General features: G+C 45.2%; 1 pseudogene across 1 annotated transcript in view; it reads right to left on the reverse strand.

Moving 5' to 3' along the window:
• Window positions 1-21,805, reverse strand: part of LOC309829931 (putative tetratricopeptide repeat protein 41) — a 67,086-nt pseudogene that overhangs the window by 42,055 nt on the left and 3,226 nt on the right. Inside the window, exons 2-6 of the transcript in view lie at window positions 20,195-20,372; window positions 17,335-17,399; window positions 11,621-11,781; window positions 10,004-10,445; window positions 3,482-3,680 (exon numbers count right to left, since the gene is read on the reverse strand). The product of the transcript in view is annotated as a putative tetratricopeptide repeat protein 41 (transcript). The remainder of the gene's footprint in view (window positions 1-3,481; window positions 3,681-10,003; window positions 10,446-11,620; window positions 11,782-17,334; window positions 17,400-20,194; window positions 20,373-21,805) is intronic.

Genomic DNA, 21,805 nt, shown 5'->3' on the forward strand with positions numbered 1-21,805 from the left:
AATGCATTTATCCTTTGCCCTAATAGGAAAGCCTGCCGCTTAAAAACAAGATGATTCTCCTCACCCCACCCCATCCACCACCTGGAGGGCAGCCAGCCAGCCATCTGTCAAGACGGAGCCAGGCTGGGGCTCATCCTTCTGCCACATCTTCTTCTCACCTTTGACATTGTCCGAAAATGCAACTGCAGCCAGAAATGGGTTTTCTTCAGTTTGATGTGACCCAGGGCTCCAGCCAAAATCAAAAGTATCATGTTGAAGAGAACCTATAAAAACTGACCTGACCATTAAAGTTGTCTTCTTGACTCAAAGACCTCTCTACTGGCCTATCAATCAGAGGTGCAGCTTCCCCAGCCAGCGCTGCTGGGTAGGGTAGGGGTGGGTCAGGAAGCATCAAGGGAGAAGTGAGTCCCAAACTCAGAACTGCGCATCGTTCCATGAAGCCAAGAAATTAGGCTTCTTGTTCTTGCTGCAGCCACCAGAGGGAGCCAAACCACACAGTCGGGAGGGAGAACTGAGAAGAGGGCATACAGAGCAACAGCCTGGTGGACCAGGAGAGATGTCAGACTGTCTTCCACCCGCGGTCAAACTAATGCCACTGGGCACTCTTAGAAAACTCTCACTGTTAAAGGAACCTACCAGAAGCAGATAGGGGTCAAAAGTATAAGTAGCTTATTTACCTTTCAGAACAGAATGCAGATAAGGAAGAAGGAGCCTCAAAAAGAGAATTCTTAATCATCTCCCGCATGGGGAGGGAGGCTAGGCACTGTGGTTGCAAGGATGCTCTGAGGTCCCCATGAATCGGAGCTTTCTTGCTACTTGGAAGTGTGCCTACCTGGAAAGCTCCTCTCCGCCAGGCAGCAGGATCTGGCCCTTCCTTCCTCAGGTCACTTCTCCCCGCTGGTGGATTTGGGGAAAGGAATCTCTGTCCTGCATCCACTCCCCAGCTGGGCCAGTCCTGCCTCGCAGTCATGGCTGGCTTGGCCCTAAACCCCTGCTCCCATCAGGGCGCCTCGTCCCACCTGGGCCTGTGCTTCAGAAGGCAGTGGCTTCCCGAGGCTGCTTGCTGTCCCCTTTCTGACCCACACTGCCCTAAATGTGCAACACGATGGGTTCTCCCTCCTGCCCCCAAATAGTTTGTAACAGACTTGCTAAAAGTGTAGGGGCGTCAGAGCAGAGTTTCAACAGGCACAGAGAAGAAAATCATTTAAAATGGAATATTAGACACTCAATTGAATGCATTTAATTGATATCCATCCTCACTTTGGGAATTTCTAACTCCCTAGTCTCCTGGTTTTCCTCCTATCTCTGTAACCCCTCTTTCTCTTCTCCTCGCTGCGTCCTTCTCTGCTCACCCCTCGGAGTTTTGTCCTAGGCCCACCTCCCTTCTTCCTGTCCCTGGATGCCCTCATCCCCTCTCCTGGCTTCAAGGCCCACAGTATGCATGTATCCCTGGCCCGGCTGTCTTTACCTAAGCCCAGAGAATATCTCTTCCCAACATTCTACCATCACTCCAAACTCAGCACAGCTTCTGTCCCCTACAGCTGCTCCTTTGGAAGTGTTTCCTGTTTCGGTTGATGGCCAGTCATTCAAGTCAGAACCATGGGAGGCACCTCTGACTCCTCCATCTCCTGTACCCACTTCATGATCAAGTCCCGTGGATTCTACCTCCCAACCTTCCCCTGCGTCCCCACTGCCTCCCCCTTGTCAGAGCCAACATCGCCTCTCACCTGGGTCATTACCCCTATCAGATGTCTGGCAAGCCAAGCTTGTCCCTTTTTTATTTCATTCTTCACACCGCACCCAGAGCGAACTTTCAAAACCAAACCTGGCACCATCTTGCTTAAACCCCCGGTGGCTTCCCACTGCTCTTCAGATCAGAGCCAGATCCTTAGCTTGACCCTCCATACTTGGGTGCCTGCCTGCCTCTGCAGCCCCGGGACTCCCTTCATGCCCACCTCTCACGTGCCCATACTGGACTTGTTCAGTCCTTCATGCTCACCACTCTTCCTCCCGACTCTGGGTGGCTGTTCCCTCTGCCCTTTGTCCAACCAGCTCCCACTCATCCTCCAAGTCTCAGGTGAAATGTCACTGCTTCAGGGTGACTCCACTGTCCCTGAGGCCAGGTCACACGTCCCCGCTCTAGGCCCTGTGCCACCACTGTGTAGCACTCCCCTCAGGCCGAATTTCTCCACAGTGTCTATCTTTTGCACGCCAGCAAAAGCTCCATGAAGGCAGCAACCACGCCTATCGTGTCCATCGCTGTATCCCTGGCATCTAGCATCATGCCTGGCATAACCTAGGCACTCAGAAAAGACTGCTGAATTAAGTTGGAGGAGTGGCAGCACTTGCCCAGACCTTTCAATAAAGAGGGCAGCTCTCCTGAAATCGCAGACTATAAAACAGGATTTCTCGAAAACCTCATTGGAAGAATATTCCAGCTGCACCCAGGAGGGCAGATTGACTCCAGGTGTGTGCAGCTGCGTAACCATGAACCATGGCAGAAAACCAAATGTTTGAGGAGGCCCAGGCAGCCAACTGGACCTCCTATGGTTACTATATGGGATTCCTGCTGTAATTAAACCTTGTTCTGATGAATCTAATGCATCTTCTGTTGCTTAGGTGGTGATACTTGGCCTTGTGATTTGTACTTTTAGCAACCCCAAAAGGAAAAAAAGGAACCTACACAGTCCTGGAGGGACTTCAAGGATCCTCCGCACCCCCAAGCCCCGCACACACACGGCCATGGGCTGACTACCAACCCGGTGGGAGGTAAGACCCAAAGGTGGACACAACTACCACACACAGTGACGTAATGACAGCTTCGCTTCATGAAGATTGACCAGAGAGGGGAAATGAGGGCCAGGTAGAGATGACAGAATGGACATGAGAGGCTCTACGGAAGTAAAATCTAAGGACTTGGCCTTGGTTGAACATGAAGGGTGAGGAAGACGGAAGGTGTCAACGGCAGTGATGGAGGCCAGGACTCCCTGCTGAGCAGGCCCTGGGGGCCGGGGTAACACAAGAGACTAACCAGTGGCATCTTAGTTGATTGTACAGACAACAACATGCTTGCAGAATCACCAGAAGGGCCCTGTGGATGGCTCCAGCCTAGTCCAAAGGGACACATTCTGAACTAGGTCCATTTACGTCTTGAAAATCCTCACACATTGAAACGTTAGGCAATTCCCTCCCACTTTCAACCCAGCCCCTGGCCCCTTCCATCACCATGACACCCATGTGATGACAAGCTACTAATAGTATTATTGCTTGATCAACGTGTAGCATTATCAACTAGAAGCATCATCAGGAAGGACTTCTACCCCACCTTGGAGATCTGATCTTCACCGGATCTGAATGAACCGGTGTCGAATGAATATATGAATGGATGTGTCTTGCTCAAGGGAACCATGGAGACCTCAATGCAGCGCTTAGCAAAAGGAAAAGCGAAATCTGCCGAACACGATATAAAAACGAGACTTACCTAGGACTTGAGAGAAGGCTGCACAAATCCTCCCAGCAGCCGCTCATCTTCATGTGCCGAGGCGGCTCTTGATACACTCTCCAGAAAGCCGTTTGCCTTTGGAAGTATTTGACCAAGATTCGATGGAGATGTGCTCTCTTGTGATTCGTTGGGTTCTGAAAGGCATATGGACCGCTCTCTCTGGCGGGAGTGATTACACCTATTTAAAAATCAGTTACAGTTACTTTGCTATAGAGCAGAAATTAACACAACATTGTAAATCAACTACACTCCAATAAAATACTTTTTAATTAAAAAAAATTTTTAATAAAATAAAAATCAGTTACAGTAGAACACATCTGACTTTTTAGCCTATGAAGACACTATAGCAAACAGATAACAGCTCAGTGGCCATAATTAGAGACAACAAAAGTCAAGGTAGCTGGAAAAAATCCTGAAATATTAAAAATGTATCCTCTTAGAAGGCAGTCAGAATTCATCAAGAATTAGTTACAGCTATGATCACTGACCTAGACTCTGAGAAACTTTGTCAGCATGTTGACTTTTCATGTTGTCTGCCCCCTCCCCCAAGGAAACATTTGTAACCTACCTTTCAGTTTTAAATATACACCATGGTTACTGCTTAAGTAAGCACTTTGAAATATTTGAGGGCATGCATTTTGGAGAAGTTAATCTGCCGCCTGCATCTCATATACGGCAAGGGGTAGCCGAGCAAATTGAAAGCAAATTGGATTTTGGAGCCAAGATTACTGTACTGCGTTTCCAAAGAGAAATGGTTCCAGTAGATCATAATACCCAGAAACAACCTTCTCTAAAAAAAAAGGGTTTTGCTTAATTCAGTCTTGGTGACATATATTCTTGAAAACTGAAATAGAAGTATTTTTAATTTCCTGCTTGACACTTTTTCTTGCAAGACAAATGGGACGCACAGCTGGGTGACACGCTAAGCCCAGCTCTTCAGAAGAAATATAACAAAAAGGGAGCCCATGGTTCAAATTACCATTCTGCATTTCCGCTGAAATGAATTTTAGGTCATCTACCCACTTGGAGAGGCGCCGTGCTAGCTGGTCTAAAATGTGCAAATCTGCCCAGATGGCATGTGTGGTGCTTAAAAGACAACTCCCCTCCCCCAATGGGTGGGGCAAAGGCATTTTGTGGGTAGTAAATTGGTAAAGTGGGTAGGGAAATGAGAGAAAAAGAGAACTGGGACAAATATTACCCTGACTCCAAGATTTGGAGTGTTAAACACAACGCTTAAAGTATACAAAAACATTTTCGTACCGAACACTGCATTTAATGTTATCTTTTTACAACATAACCTCTTGAGGAGGATATGGAAACCCCTGTGCTGGTTAATTTTACATGTTCACTGACTGGGCTAAGGGGGGCCCAGATAGCTGGCAAAACTTTACCTCTGGGCGTGTCTGTGACGGTGTTTCTGGAAGAGATAAGCATTTAAATTGGTGGACTGAATAAAACAGATTGCCAGCCCTCACCAAAGCAAGTGGGATGAGGGCCTGAACAGAAACAAAAAGCAGAGGACAGGCGAATTTGCTCTCTGCTTGAGCTGGAACATTTATCTTCTTCTGCATTCAGACGTCAGCACTCCTGGTTCTCGGACCTTCATGGACTGGGACTTATACCACTGGCTCCCCTGGTTCTCAGGCCTCTGGACCTGGACTACAGCCGTATACACCGCGGGCTTTCCTGGGCCTCCAGCTTGCGGACAGCAGATCATAGGACTCCTCGGCCTCCATAACGGCATGAGCCAAACCCTCATAATAAACCTCTTTCTATAAATCTGTGGATCTGTATAGTGTCAACAACAAACTGGCACTTGCCAGCTACCTCTACAAGGATTCAATCATGAGCCGCTGCAGCTGCTGACCATCAACACCCCCTGAAAGGAGCTCAGGGTGGAGAGCAGAAATGAGGTCCTCTGTGCTCTGGGAAAAACTGGCAGAACAGGTCATCAGATAGTCAGATATTTTCAGGAGAAGATTTTATGAGCCCAATTCTTGCATCTCCTCGTATCTAGAAAAGCACTAAAATCCTTCATGGTGACGTTGTGCCTCGTGACTAGCAGTAACCTTCATGAGAGTAGCAGAAGCCTTCTGCAGAGAATGTGTGCTTGGTTGCATGTGCTCCCCCTGCACCAAAATCACATGTATACTGACCTGACCCCCTGCGTCTTCGGAGCAGTTTCTCAGAGCTATCTGAAATGCTGTCTCCTGGACTATAGTCCTCATTTTGCCCCAAATAAAACCTAACTTGCACCTCTCATGTTGTGCAGTTTTTTTAAGTCGACAGTTTTATGGCGACCATAAAAGGACCCAGAGTGGACTTCTCTCCTTTGCCTGAACTCTGCAAGGGACCAGAGCCTTGGTACCAGCAGAGTCCCCTTGCACCCATCCGCCGCCTCGGAGAGTCCAGACAAATTTGGGTGAATCTCTCCTGGTTCTCGGATCTCCCATATTGGCTGATGATCCAGAGCTGTAGTTGGCGGTGTAGAGCAGGTACCTGCCTCTCCCAGTTGAAAGATACTGGCGGGGAGGGCAGGGGGCTAGTTGAAAGATTCCAGGTGAATCTCCCAGGTGAAAGATACTGGGGGTGGGGCCACTGGTTGAAAGATACCAGGGTTTGCCAGTTGTAGGAGACTGAGTGGTCTGTGCTGAGTGGTGGATCAGCTGAGAGGCTGATCTGATGCTTTTCCTCAAATCAGCTGCCTTAATAGAATTTGTCAGGATAAAAGTGAAGATATTACATTAGAGCTTTGCTCTGAAGAAAAGGGACAAGTTTTCTCCTGGCCGGTTACTGCTTTCTCAGGCAACTGAGAAATTTACGGGAGTGATGGACGCAGAGTCCTCATACCGTGCAGTGGTCCCATAGGGAAGGCCACTCATTAATTAAAACACTTGCTCGTAGGGGGGCTGCAGGATAAGAATTGGCCATTCAGGCCATCATCAAAAAATCTACGAACGATAAATGCTGGAAAGGGTGCGGAGAAAAGGGAACCCTCTTGCACTGTTGGTGGGAATGTAAATTGATACAGCCACTGTGGAGAACAGTATGGAGGTTCCTTAAAAAACTAGAAATAGAACTACCATATGACCCAGCAATCCCACTACTGGGCATGTACCCTGAGAAAACCATAATTCAAAAAGAGTCATGTACCACAGTGTTCATTGCAGCACTATTTACAATAGCCAGGAGATGGAAGCAACCTAAGTGTCCATCATCGGATGAATGGATAAAGAAGATGTGGCACATATATACAATGGAATGCTACTCAGCCATAAAAAGAAACGAAATTGAGTTATTTGTAGTGAGGTGGATGGACCTAGAGTCTGTCATACAGAGTGAGGTAAGTCAGAAAGAGAAAAACAAATACCGTATGATAACACATATATATGGAATCTAAGAAGAAGAAAAAAAAAGGTCATGAAGAACCTAGGGGCAGGACAGGAATAAAGGCACAGACCTACTAGAGAATGGACTTGAGGATATGGGGAGGGGGAAGGGTAAGCTGGGACAAAGTGAGAGAGTGGCATGGACATATATACACTACCAAACGTAAAACAGATAGCTAGTGGGAAGCAGCTGCATAGCACAGGGAGATCAGCTCAGTGCTTTGTGACCACCTAGAGGGGTGGGATAGGGAGGGTGGGAGGGAGGGAGACCCAAGAGGGAAGAGGTATGGGAACATATGTATATGTATAACTGAGTCACTTTGTTATAAAGCAGAAACTAACACACCATTGTAAAGCAATTATACTCCAATAAAGATGTTAAAAATATATATATATATATTATATATATGTGTGTGTGCTTGATTACATGTACTCCCCCTTCACCAAAATCACATATATACTGACCTTCCCCCCACCTCTTCGGAGCAGTTTCTCAGAGCTATCTGAAATGCTGTCTCCTGGGCTATTGTCCTCATTTTGCCCCAAATAAAACTTAACTCGCAACTCTCATGTTGTGCAGTTTTTTTAAGTTGACAGTTATCACCTACATTGTCACAACTCCATCTCTGTCAGCTACGGTTACAAACTGGCAAGCCTGCCAGTTATGACACTTAGCATTTCTGCTGAGCAGTCTTTATTAAGATTTCCAACATCAGATTTGCACGTATGGGTGTGAGAGGGTTTTCTGTATGGTGGCTGTCCTGCCACAGTCACACACACATGAGCCAGCCACTCATTACTCACCTGACTCTCAGATTTTTTCCACTGTAGCTGGATTTCCCACTGGATCAACCAACTCTAAAGAGATCCTTAAGACCACGGAGAGAAATGACAGCAAGGTCTACCATTCAAAATTGATTTCCTATGCTAGGATTGGGGAATGAGCCCCCAATACCTGCAATCTTTCAGCAGAGGCAGCTGTTCAGACCCAACTGCACAAGCTTCCTGCGAGGTTTACCCCAGTTTAACCAAGCTCTTCCCGTACCTGTGGCTGAGCTCCCTGGGCCTGAGTGGGTGTCAGTGGGCAGCAATGGGAGGAAGAAAGTCACCTGGAAAAGGAGCAGTGCCTGGAGAGGAGGACCGGGCTTTCCTGCACAATCCTGGAGACGTGGGGATAGCCAAGGGCACAGCCGTGGGTGGCTCTACCTGAATGATTCTTCCCTGGGCACAGAGACCTTGTTTCCACCTCCTTGTAGGTGGGGGAGGGCACAGTAAACTTGAAGTTCACTTTCTTTGCAGAAATGCAAACTCTAGAGCAAAACAATGGGACAGGACGATATGCTGCAGCACCAAACCACAGGTCTTTCATTCCCAACATCTTCTGCTTCTCTCTCCACAGCCCTGCCTCCCCATCACTGCTGCATTCTAATTCACTTAGAAGAAGGTTGTTACAGCAGAAATGAAGAGAGAAAAACTCAGGTTTCAAGAGACTTCTGAAGCTCATGGTAGAGCCAATGGCTCACGAGAACAAGCTTGGGCTCTCGAAAGCCTGATTGCTGAATATCAAAAGACAGATTCCTGGCCAATTCCTGGAATAATTTTTTTTTTAACCACAAAAAATAGACTCAGACAATTACAGGAAGATCTAAAGATTATTTTCCCCACACAGGAAGAAAAGAGATTTTGCTGAACTCAGAAAGGTGTTAAAAAAGAGACAGAGAGAGAGAGAGAGAAAGCAATCAAGTTGCCTAAGTGGGTTTCTGAGAAGGGGCCTGTGCCCTCCCCTGAACCCAAGGTAGCTTGCAGCAGGGAGAGACTGGCCTCTGGATGCTTCTGGGACCCGATAGTAGGGAGGACCTGAGCTCTGCTTCCCATCGGAAGCCTGGAAGGCAGCAGCTTTGCAGATTTCCCAATGCCACCAGGAAGAACCAGAGAGGAGAAATGGCTGTGGGGACAGTGGGGGAGACCTATAGGGCCTGGGCCTCCAAGTGGTGCAGTGAGTGGTGACATTCTCTGTTGGGAATGTTGAGTACCTACAAGACTGTAGGCTCAAGAGTGCAGAAGGGAGCTGAGGGGTGCGTGTGAGGATGAGGGAACATGGCAGCAGATGGCAGCACAGATGGAACAACCCAAGAACAGACGCGACCACAGGAATCCCCGAGGATGCCAAAAATGGGGGCACGTCGGTGTCTGTGGACCATGTGGAGCCACGACCCCCTTGGTGGAAGACGGCAGGAACAGATGACAACCAAGGACACAGCACCAAGGCCCTCAGATCTAAGCACAACCCAACAGGGACACAGCAAGGTCACAAAGCCTCACTTGACTGAAAAAATCCTGAATTGACTGAAAACAAACTAAACTGATGAGATTAACCTGAATTAACCTAGTTTCTGCCATCAGTGGGACTGTAGGCTCAAAAGAGAGATTAAATTGAAGTACAGAAATAATACAGGCTCATTCCTTAGACCCCTGAGAAATGTGACTGAAATTTGTACTTAATGCATCTCTCCTTACAATCAATACACACACCTCCCTAGAGAGGGCTGCCAGCTTTAGCAAATAAAAATATAGAGCCTACAGCTAAATCCAAATTTCAGGTAAACAATAAATCAGTTTTTGGCATAAGTATATCCCATGGAATATTGGGCCATATACTTATACTCAAGATTATTTTCCTTATCTGTAATTCAAACAGTTTTTAGTATAAGTATTTCCCATGCAATATCTGGGATTCACTTATACTAAAAAGTTATTGGGGGCTTCCCTGGTGGCGCAGTGGTTGAGAGTCCGCCTGCCGATGCAGGGGACACAGGTTCGTGCCCCGGTCCGGGAGGATCCCACATGCCACGGAGTGGCTGGGCCCGTGAGCCATGGCCGCTGAGCCTGCGCGTCCGGAGCCTGTGCTCCACAACGGGAGAGGCCACAACAGTGAGAGGCCCACGTACCGCAAAAAATAAAATAAAATAAAAGGTTATTGGTTGTCTGAAATTCAAATTTAACTGGGCATCCTGTACTTTCTCTGACAATCCTCTCCCTAGACCCTCCTCCCTGGGTGGGATCTTTCTACCTGTGGAATCGTACCAGATTGTTAATATTGGCTAACGCCTACCTTCTCCTGAAGCCACAGTGTCTGAATTTGCCTTTTTTTTGTTTCAAAATCCAACTATAGTCTTCAGTCCAGCATTTCAGAATCAATTCCCAGAGCTCCTGAATGGGGACCACCCCCAAGTACTCCTTCAGACACTGAAACTCATTTCAGTAGATTCTGCATTCTTTCAGTTCATTTGCCAGGACTGTGAGTTTTAAAGGACTCAGGTTTGGTTTTTTCCTCAAGCTGTGTCTGTTCTGTCAGAAGGGGTCTTTGCTGGGAAGGGGGAGATACTGTCTAAAGATATGTAGTTTCACTTCTTCATCTTCTGTGCTGATGAGCTCCACCGTCCTCACGTCTGGGGGGCACACAGTGACTTGTAGGACAGGCTGGAGGAGACAGTGCTCATGATAAACTTGCAATGAGGAGACAGCAAGCCTGGCAGCCAGGAAAGGTCTTTTGCCTGACAGAAAGAGTCAAAGGCAGTTGAAAATGTCACGACTTTAAAACTACTTTGCTGATGGTTTTTAAACTTAAGAGTAGGTGGTGGAGAAAAAGGAACACTCCTACGCTGTTGGTGGGAATGTAAATTAGTGCAGCCACTATGGAGAACAGTATGGAGGTTCCTTTAAAAACTAAAAATAGGGCTTCCCTGGTGGCGCAGTGGTTGAGAATCCGCCTGCCGATGCAGGGGACAAGGGTTCATGCCCCGGTCCGGGAAGATCCCACATGCCGCGGAGCGGCTGGGCCCGTGAGCCATGGCCGCTGGGCCTGAGCGTCTGGAGCCTGTGCTCCGCAATGGGAGAGGCCACAACAGTGAGAGGCCCGCGTATGGCAAAAAAAAAAAAATAGATTACAACATAATAAGGTGTGTAATTTCATTTACATGAAGATATCCACAGGAAAAAGGCTTAACAGTGGTGAGGCTGTGAGTATATTTAATTTTCTATTTTCTTCTTCTTTATCATATTTCCTATGAGAAACATACATGCTTACATAATTCATAATTATGCATGTAGAAGTTTTAGAGAAAATGCTTCACAAAGTAATGACTGATACTAAGAAGCATTAGAGGTGCCATTGATCCAATATCACTTCAAACAGAAGAAAAACTAAAGATAGCAACCAATCAATGGGATTTGGTATGTGCAAAATCAGTATAGACAAGGCAGATCAAAATATACAACCTAAAGACCATAGTAGGGGCCCAATAAATGTCTGATCAAAGTATAAAATAGAGGGGCAGAACCATGCAGCAGTAAAGGCCAGCTTCTAGAACAAGGCTGCCCACGCCTGAATTCCAAGTCCACCATCATCTTAGGACTTTCAACAAGTCATCTAATATCTCCAAGTCCAGTCCCCTCTGTGCAAACAGGGATGATGGTCACAATCTCTCTATCGCAGGGTTGTTGTGAGAATTAAATGTTAATATCTCTAAAGTTCCTAGAATGGTACCTGGCCCACTGTAAGTGTTATATAAGTATCTGTTCCATAAAATATTCAGCAGTCGCTAGCAGCAGTGCTGGCTGTAACTACAGATAGGCAATGCAATGGAATGGTGCTATGTACGTTCTAAATTAAGGGGTTTTCTTTTTATTAAATAGTAATAAAATAGGTATTATTTTAAAAAGAGATTACCTTCTCTCCTGAAATCCCATAAATGCCAACCAATTCTTTGATTCCATCTAGTACAAGTATACATGGCCTTACGCTGACGGAAGCAATGCACACTTCTACAAGAAGTGAAAAGACCAAGATATCTGCATCTTCATTGAGAATATCAGTCTCAAGCTGGGTACCTACAGCACAGGAATGTGCTCAAGTCAGCTGAAAATGTTTCCACCATTGCTAAAACATGTTAATGGGATGCAGAGGCAGAAGGGGTTGGGAACAATGAGTGCTACTCACAGCTGTACAGCTGACACATATACTGACAGGTGTGATTAGCAGCCTCAAAATATTCAGCCCCAAACAGGTGATGATATTTACCACCGGATGTCTCCTATGTATTTTCAGGATTTTATATAAAAGAATATTCTGTATGATCCAAAGCACTATTATCACTTTCCAAAATGCAAATGTTGATCATCACAAAGAGTTGGATGGGAAGAAAGAGAAGTCAGGCTCTGTGACCTGTGAAGCTTCAGCAGGTCCTTAACATCAGGTGCCTCCTTAGGGGGTCGCGGCCGCCACCCTGGGTGGTCCAGCAGTGCACACACACAACACCTCCCACCCACCACCTAGCCTCTTGGGTCCTGGCCCTTTTTTTTTTTTTTTTTTAACTGGTCCTTTTTTAAACCTAACACAACCAGTCCTAAATTTCTCACCCCATAGTAATGGACTCCAGAGCTTGGATTCTGGAAATTCCCAGGGAGAATTAAGTTATGAAGCAGCAAAGAATAGAGGAAGTAATTTGAGAGGACCAACTTGCAGACTGTGATTAAGTGACATAGTAGCAGCGACCCCAAATTATAACCAACTACCTAATATTCTAAGAGTACTTTATTACATACAACTTCCGCCTTGCTTTTAATTTTCAAAAGCAGTATTTTTCGAAGAAATTTAGGCATGTTAGGATCTAGAAAATCAAGTTATGCAGAGAAGCTGGAATGGATTAAATTTCTCAGATGTATGAAGATGCTGTTAGAGTCACTGAGAGTAATTAGGTTTAACAAATATTTATTGGTTGCCTATTATGTACAAGGTTCTGTGCTAGACGCGTAGGAGATAGATGAGATAAAATGATCTATAATATAAAGTCAAAAGCTAAAGGAAGTGGAAATGGGGTCTGTAGACACAGTTTAAGGCAGAATATGAGTCTGAAGGCTACTGGAGTTTGATGCAGACCCATCACAATAAAGAAAATCTTCATGCAGAAGACATTGGGAATGAGCCTCAGAGAATACACAGGTAGAGTTGAGGGCAAGGGTATCTCAAGCAAGACAAGGCAGAGATGAAGGCCTGGAGGTAGGAAATCCCATGAACATTCAGAAACCAGGAAGTCACTTAGAGCAGTGGTACTCACCAGCGGCGTTCAGGGATTCTAGACATCCCACAACACAGCCAGTCACACACAATGAAGCTCTGTCCCGGGGTCTGACTTTCAAACGTTCTGTCAGACAGTCACATGGTGTGTGTGTGGGGAGGGACTTTATAATCACTAACCTAGAAACAGCTCTATTTTACACACAAATGCAAAGTGCTTTTCGCATGGGTTTAAAACACGCTGAATTTTCTAAGAACGTAACTACCGTGTGAGACTGATAGAAGCTTATATGTTGTTCTGTCTGAAATGATACCAACATTTGTTCACCATTTCAGAAAATCACACCCTGAAAGAATACTGCTCATGATGTTTGTGCCTTGAATACAGCACACCCACGTCAGTCTAGACCATAGCTATTGCTTTCAGGGTCGTTTCCCACACAGAGGCAGGCACCAGCGTACTCCACTGTGTCTTCTGTTGGAATCATGTCTGCGCGTTTACATGTTGAAATACATATTATTTTATAATAAATTACTTTCTCTGTCTTTGTCCATTGTATTACAGTAGAGAGTTGCACTGATACTTTTTTTTTTTTGTGGTACGCGGGCCTCTCACTGTTGTGGCCTCGCCCGTTGCGGAGCACAGGCTCCGGATGCGCAGGCTCAGCAGCCATGGCTCACGGGCCTAGCCGCTCCGCGGCATGTGGGATCTTCCCGGACCGGGGCACGAACCCGTGTCCCCTGCATCGGCAGGCAGACTCTCAACCACTGCGCCACCAGGGAAGCCCTGCACTGATACCTTAATTGAGGTATCATTATGCATCTCATTATGCACAACATAATGATTCAATATTTGTATTCATTGGGAAAAGATCACCACAGTAAGTCTAGCTACCATCCGTCACCATACAGAGTTATAAACGTTTTTTCTGGTGATAAGAACTTTCGAGATTTACTCTTTAGCAACTTTCAAAAATGCAATACAGTATTGTTAACTAAACTATAGTCACCATGCTGTACATGACATCCCCATGACTTATTTTATAAGTGGATTACTGATTTTTAAAGATATTTTTATATCAGAAAATGACCACAAAATCAATGACTTGAAAGTCATATACGAATGTGAGATATAAAGGAGAAGGCATCAAAAAAGGCAGAGTTTCAGCTTGTGTCACACAGTTAAAAACATTTTTCAAGAATGGGAAGAGAAAAATTAATCTTGATGCTTCATCCTTTGAGTTTAAAAAAACATTTCAAATATGGGCAATGTTGAGATGTCAGGCCTTCGATGACAGAATTTTAGAACAAAAGGGGTTCTTGCAGATCCTCTAGTCTCATCTAAACCCCTCATGTCGCAGATGAGGACACCCTGGCCTAGAGGTGAAGGGACTTGGACACACGGATGATCAGGAGCCTTTAAAGTACTTATTCTTCTAATAGCTTTTCTCCAAACAACAAGGAATCATGTAAAGACGACTCCATCTGAGTCTGCAAGCTGTGTGGGTCAACAGTTCTCGCGCAATCACAGGTGGGAGGTGTGGACTGTCTGTCTCACAAAACCGGTGTAGAGGTTAAATAACAAAACGGAGGTGAACGAACCTGAAAAAACATACACAGCCTGACAATCATAAAATGTAATGTCACTAATAATAATCAGCAAAAAAAAATTCTAAGAAAAAAGTATTCAAGGATGATTCTTGTTGATTTCTATCCTTGTATACGAAGGAAAACACATGTTCAGTGTTTTTAAAGTCACATTTTGGGTGGTTAGAATGATTTCTCCTCAAAATGATGTTGAAGACAAAAGTCAGCATCACTAGTATTGGAAAATGATCCTCAAGATTTCTCTTTATTCTGGCAGAACCAAACTCTCTCTACTAAATGACAACAGCCTGTTGCCTAGTTTAAATGGCAACAGCTCAACTGTTTACACACCCAGTTGGGATAGCTAAATTAATGGGGAAAGAAAAAAAGTTAATTGATGCAATTCCATGATACTTAGTAACAAAGTGGCTTAGTGACTGACTAACTTTTTCTCTTTTGGGCAGTGTTGTCCTACTGTCTCTCATTATTCAATATAGATTTATTGAGAACCTCCTATGCGTCAGGCTCTGTCTGTGCCAGGCACTGAGTATGACAATAGCCAATAAAATAGACACGGTTCCTGAATGCACAGGACTATAGAGGGAGACAATAAAACGTAGAATGACAGGACCAGGTGTGAGTTACCCGAGGGCCCAGAAAGGCAAGCTGACAGTATTTGCAGGGAGACATCCATGTAAACTAGAATACACTGGGACTGGGGCTATCCTTGCCACCTGATCAAAGTTAGGGGTGAGGGAGAGAGGCACCCATCAGCCCCCCTTCTAGAGAGGGTGACCTTTAAATAGGGCTGTAAGAGATGAGAAGGATTTCCCTGACCTGAGGAAAGGGGAGGGCATTCCAGGAGAAGGGAACTGAGTGGGCAGACTCAGAGGGATGGACATGACCGGCTGCTCCAAGGAAACCATCCCCTTGGAGCAAAAGGCTGGAGAAGTCAGCCGAGCCCAGGGCACAAGGGTCTGGCAAGGGCTGCCAAGGATTCCTGCTAGTATTTCTACCCGTTCCACATCAATGACCTCTCTGCAGACTCTCCTGATAATCGATGCTGGCAGAGGACCCCGATGGAAATCATCCAAAAGAGAGAAACGTCCCTCTGTTGGCTCAAAGGGGCAAGACAGTGCAGTAATGAGGAGTCGGGGCTCTGAACACAACAAAGACCGGAGTTTGAACTCCTGCTCTGCCCACGTGTAGCTGTGTGACCCAGCCATCCGTCCCATCTCTTTATCTGGGACAATAATGCTGTCAAGGGCTTACTGAGAGCATTAAATGAGATGTCAATATTTTATGGTATGTGACACTTAATCATACAGTAAAATTTACTGACTAGCATTTTTTCCTCTTAAAAATTAAGAACCTGGCTATAGACTATAACATGGTTTGAAATGCTATGTCTGCATGATAAGTTAAAATGGAAAATTTATAATTTGTGCTCCAAAAGCTTATTTAGAATTTTTCTTGCACTGTTTTGTATAATGCAGAATAATGATTTTATTTTTACAGGCTTGGAGATCCTAACATTTACATATCTTTATTTTCATATGTATAGTTATTTTACTTTAAATGACTAAATAAGCTATTTTATTTCAAACACAGTTGAGTTGGTTCTAATTATTGAACTGTCTATGCACTGTACGTAGCAAGCATTTTTAATCTATTGTGTACAAGTGGAGAGGGTAACTGTATTTCACAGAAGCGTAACTGTACTATTATATCAAGAAAGACCTCTTGGGGGCTTCCCTGGTGGCGCAGTGGTTAAGAATCTGCCTGCCAATGCAGGGGACACGGGTTCGAGCCCTGGTCCAGGAAGATCCTACATGCCGTGGAGTAGCTAAGCCCATGTGCCACAACTACTGAGCCTACGCTCTAGAGCCGGTGAGCCACAACTACTGAGCCCACGTGCTACAACTACTGAAGCCCGCGCGCCTAGAGCCTGCGCTCTGCAACAAGAGAAGCCACCACAACGAGAAGCCCGCGCACCGCAACGAAGAGTAGTCCCCACTCAACACAACTAGAGAAAGCCCACGTGCAGCAATGAAGACCCAATGCAGCCAAAAATAAAAAATAAAAAAAACAAGAGAGAGATGCTGATGAAGCCCTTAGCCACAGCACCTGGCACTTGAAAAGCCTTTAATAAATGGAACTCCGGTACTTCCCTGGTGGCGCAGTGGTTAAGAATCCGTCTCCTAATGCAGGGGACATGGGCTCGAGCCCTGGTCCGGGAGGATCCCACATGCCGCGGAGCAACTAAGTCCGTGTGCCACAGCTACTGAGCCCGCACTCTAGAGCCCACTTGCTGCAACTACTGAAGCCCACATGCCACAACTACTGAAGCCCACGTGCCTAGAGCCTGTGCTCCACAACGAGAGAAGCCACCGCAATGAGAAGCCCGCGCACCGCAACGAAGAGTAGCCCCCGCTCGATGCAACCAGAGGAAGCCCGTGCACAGCAACAAAGACCCAACACAGCCAAAGATAAATAAATAAATTTATTAAAATATATAAATAAATAAATGGAACTCCTTGCTAGTCAGGGCTGCCACCAGGGTCCAGAGGAACAGGGCAAGGAAACATGTAAGTGGGAAAAGCGGTGGCTCTACTTTGACCTTCTGTGAAGCCTGTCACAGAGGGGATGTCAGCTGCAGGGCAGGCAAGGGCACTTGGGTTGGGAGAGCTGGATACGGGTGGGCGGGCAGTTCTCCTCTGCTAGATCCCTTTATCCTGGCCAGCGAGGGTGTGGGCGGGGAGCAGAAATGTCAGCTTCACCCAGGGGCGTTTCAGCATCCCCACTAGGGAGGCGCCCAGGCTCACAGCCCACGCAGGAGCTGCAGCTGTGGACAGCTGAGGTGGGCACGGGAAAATGCTCTCTGCAAAGAAGCTGAATCTGCTCGTGACCTCCCAGGCCCAGCTGTGCTCTCAGCAGCCGCTCCTACTCCCCTGCCCACGTCTACCTCCCCGGGGGAAAAGCCAGCTTCGTAGCTGAGGCAGTGATGCTAAATGGTGCTGGAGCCAGCCAGCCCTGCTTGTCCTGTTGCTTAAATTTTTTCAGTGAAAAGCTTCTGGAAATGCAGAGGAGTCCCAGGTCCATGAGTATCACTGCATAAAGACTCCAGGCCTGTTCCTCACGTAATTTAATAAATATGTGTCTAGTGATTTGTCATTGATGTAAGTTCCACGTGGGCACTTACCAGGCTTACCTAACTCACTACTGGATAGTTAGTGACTGGCACGGTACCTGATCATAAATTGTTGATTGAGTGAATGAAATAAAATAAACAAACCTGACACTCAGGTTCAGCAAAGCAAGAGGATCAGTCTGAAAACCTATTGAAATAGAAAACCTATAGCAGGATCATTACATAGGAGTTACTCCATAAGAATTCCATCTCCGTGACTATGAGTTAGGAATCAATGCCTTATTGCTTTAGTCATCTCACCATCAAATTTGAATGGCAGGATTGGATTGGATTTGATGCCCCACTTTCACCTTTGCCCACTTTCAGTCTCTCGTCAGCCAAGCCACCAGAGTGAACTTATCAAATGTCACTGCCGTGCTCAAAAGAAGTAAAAGTCTAAGCCCTTACAATGATGCATGAGAACAGACAAGACCCTCCTCTCATCCCTTACATCTCCAACCTCACCCCATCACCCTCCCTACAGCTCTGACTTCCTTCCAGCTGTCTGGCCTCCCTGCCGTTCCTCCAGCCTCAGGACCTCTGTGTTTGCTGTTCCCTCTGTCTGGAATACTCTTCCAACTCATATTGGCAAAGCCCGTTCCCTCACCTGCTTCTAGCAGTCACCCAAATGCCACCTTCTCTCCTACCAGATGGCCTATTCCCTTTCAGGGTTTCATCTTGCTCCATGGCACTTACAGGCATCTAGCCTACTACATATTTTCCATATGTATCATGTCTGTTGCGTGTCTCCATTATACAAGCTCCATGGAGGCAAGGATGTTTGTCTTTTGTTCATTGCTGTATCCCCTGTGTCTAGAACATGTTTGGGCACTTAGCAGGTAAAAACCAATGAAGGAAAAATACAAATATAATATACCCCCATAAATAAACTAGGGTCTTAATGATTTCTTCTCAAGAACAAATAGAAAATGGAAGCATTGCAAAGCAAACTGTAGCTCCCTTCAAAAGAGAAAAAATAGAGAATGCTATTGCTCTAGATGGTTGGTTATTAAGAAAATGCTTTGAAACTCCAAAAGAACACCCTTTCCTGTTAGCTGCACACACTATTCAGGAACTTAACAATACAAGGTGTTATTTCCAAATGGCAAAGCCCTGCTTCCACACAGCTAATCTCAAAGGACTTATTTAATTGCTGTGTTTTGATTGGGCACAACTGGAGTTGTGTAATTGCAATAAAATTTATTAAATGTCTCATCCACTCTGAAATACTTAAAATTATAACCTAAGTGAGATATAATTCACATACCAAAAAAATCCACCATTTTAAAGTATACAGTCGGTTTTAGTATACTTAGTATATAGTAAATATCATCACTATCTAATTCCAGACCATTTTCAGGACCCCAGAAAGAAACTCCAGACCCATTAGGGGTCATGTCCCGGTTCCCCTCTACTCTCATCCCCTGACAGCCACTAACCTACTTTCTGTCTCTCTGGACTTGCCTATTCAAACCTAAGATTTTTAACAGATGACATATATTTCATACTCTTGTAGTTTCAAAAACCTTGACTGAGCGCCATGTTGTTTTAACCAATTAAATTGTCTTCCTCTTGGCATGGGTTCCCAGAACCACAAGAATGTTCGTAGCTCTGCACATCATAGTGGGTGCTGAGACCGTGGCAGACATGGTGGAGCAAACCTTGAGCCACCCTAGCCACTGTGAGTTTATTTCAAATCCCCAAACTCTCACAGAATAAATGAGATCTGTAATAAGAACTGGAGGATGAGGATGGAAGAAAATAAAATGATCCCAAGAACCTCCCTATTTCTAGGGTTGAGACTGGAAAGGACACCACAGACAAACCCAATTCTTTCCTCACGCCCCAGTCTCTTCATGCCTATGGGTGGTGAACAGAGCATGTCAGCACCCAGAGTGGGAAAAGATATGGGGGTTTTAATGCAGACGACACTGGATAAAACAGTGAAGGAGTGCAAACTTTGGGTAAGATAACTCGATTCTCACAAACGCAAATAATGCTATGGCCCATAGTCAGCAATTAACGAGTATTGGCTGAATATCTTAATGTAATTAATAATGAGCTGATGATGTATGTGGAAGCTCTTTGTAAATTATACAATACTGTACAGATGCATTATTCATATTTCCTAATCCAGCTTCTTCTCCTTAAAATCATTCCATCACTGACAGGAATGACTTAGACCAACTTTGATCTATGGGATTAAAAAAGAAGGCAAGCTCTCTGCCCTCCAGCATTTATAATCTTTTAAGGAGACTGAAGGGAAGTAACTTGGCAGTTGCAGAGTGATATCTGATGAGGAGATTCTAACCTGGGGGTGACTTTTAGGGAGCCTCTCTTGCAGGCAAGGATGGACATAGAAAGGGGGAAGGGAGGGAAGAAATTCCCAATTTGGGGGATCATACTCACTGAAGTCAGGCTGCTTTGCTTGGGATTTCTTGACATCTTACCTGAGAATAGATAGGCTGGGGCCTGCTGCGGCATTATTAAAATCAAATTCCACATCCTTTAAGGCAAATCTTTCCAAGATTTCAAAGGTTCTGTTTGACTCCTTGGAAATAACAAACACTTCCTTGCACTTCTCAGTGAACTCTTCGTGATAGAAACGTTCAAAGCTGTGCTTGAAGTCTTTAGACACAAAAAGATATGTTTTGATACCTTAGGTTTATAGTTTTGCATTTTCCATTACCCATGGTTATTATGAATACCAAGGAAAGTATCTCCCCTTCTGTGTCTATACCACCTTCTTTCTATGTTAGCACCAAATTTCATAGCCCGTTCTACATTCTAATGAAAGGAAGCTATAGGCAAGCAATTTAATCTTAATGCTATTTGTACATGAAATCCTATGTAGGATTCCAAGTTATTTCATGACCTCAGAATGACCAAGGCAAAAAAAAAAATTGGATTTGCTACATGTATCATCTTGTATTTTTAGACTGTTAGCTAAATATGAAGTCACCTAATTCAATCTCGTGGCATATGTGTATGTTTCTGTCCATGGCAATGGTTGGGGAAGTGGAGTGTATGTTTAAGATAAGTTGCCCAATGACAACCATGGGTACAGCTGCAACTCTGCCACTGGGCAAGTCCCCTAAATTCCCAGGTAAAATAAGTGGCAGGGCCAGACAACTGGATCTCTGAGACTCCTTCTAGTTTCAAGGCACTGTGTTTCTAAACTCATTGCCTAATTAAAGTCAAGGTGTTCTGGACTGCCAAAATGTCCTCCTGTCTCTGGAGACACCTACATCTCCCAGAGTTTGGGTGGGTTTTTTTTTTTTTTTACATGCAGTGAGGCAGGAAAATGAACATCAGGTAGTTTAACCTGGTAAGGTCTCAAGCTATCTTATACCCCCATAGTTAACTGGGCTGCCTTGTGGCTCAGGTTAGGGCCAGAATAACCTAGAGGACCAACAGTTTGGCCAAGGTTAGCTTCAAATTTCAAGATCTTGGACAGAATTGGAAATGATCCCACAGTCTAATGGATCTCTTTAGCTCACCCTGAACCTCACCCACTAGTCTCAGGCATCTCCAAGGACATCAGAGTGCTTCTGAAGGTCAAGAGTATGAACTGAGGGCTTCCCTGGTGGTGCAGTGGTTGAGAGTCCACCTGCTGATGCAGGGGACACAGGTTCGTGCCCCGGTCCAGGAGGATCCTACATGCCGCGGAGTGGCTGGGCCCGTGAGCCACGACCACTGAGCCTGCGCATCCGGAGCCTGTGCTCCGCAAGCTATGAGATTCTGGAACTATCTGGGTGATTAAAGGGTATTGAAGATCCAAAAGAAAAGTAATTTAGCCTTTTTTCTGAAGATTTTGTAATAATCCATCCATTCTGTACCTTCTACTGCAGACATGTAGTCCATATATTACATATTCAAAACTAAAGTCTAAAACAAGCTAATATTTCAATAATAACCAAAATCAAAGACTAAGGAGAATACTATGGAGAAATAATCTGTCTCTAACCCAAATATACAGGAAGGCTTGATTCTTGAACATGTTAGTAAATATTAATGAATGCAGTTCAGATTGAGACTAGTCAAAGAATATCACTATTAAC

Source organism: Grampus griseus, assembly GCF_964374135.1.
Source record: "Grampus griseus genome assembly, chromosome: 11".
Lineage (NCBI taxonomy): Eukaryota > Metazoa > Chordata > Mammalia > Artiodactyla > Delphinidae > Grampus > Grampus griseus.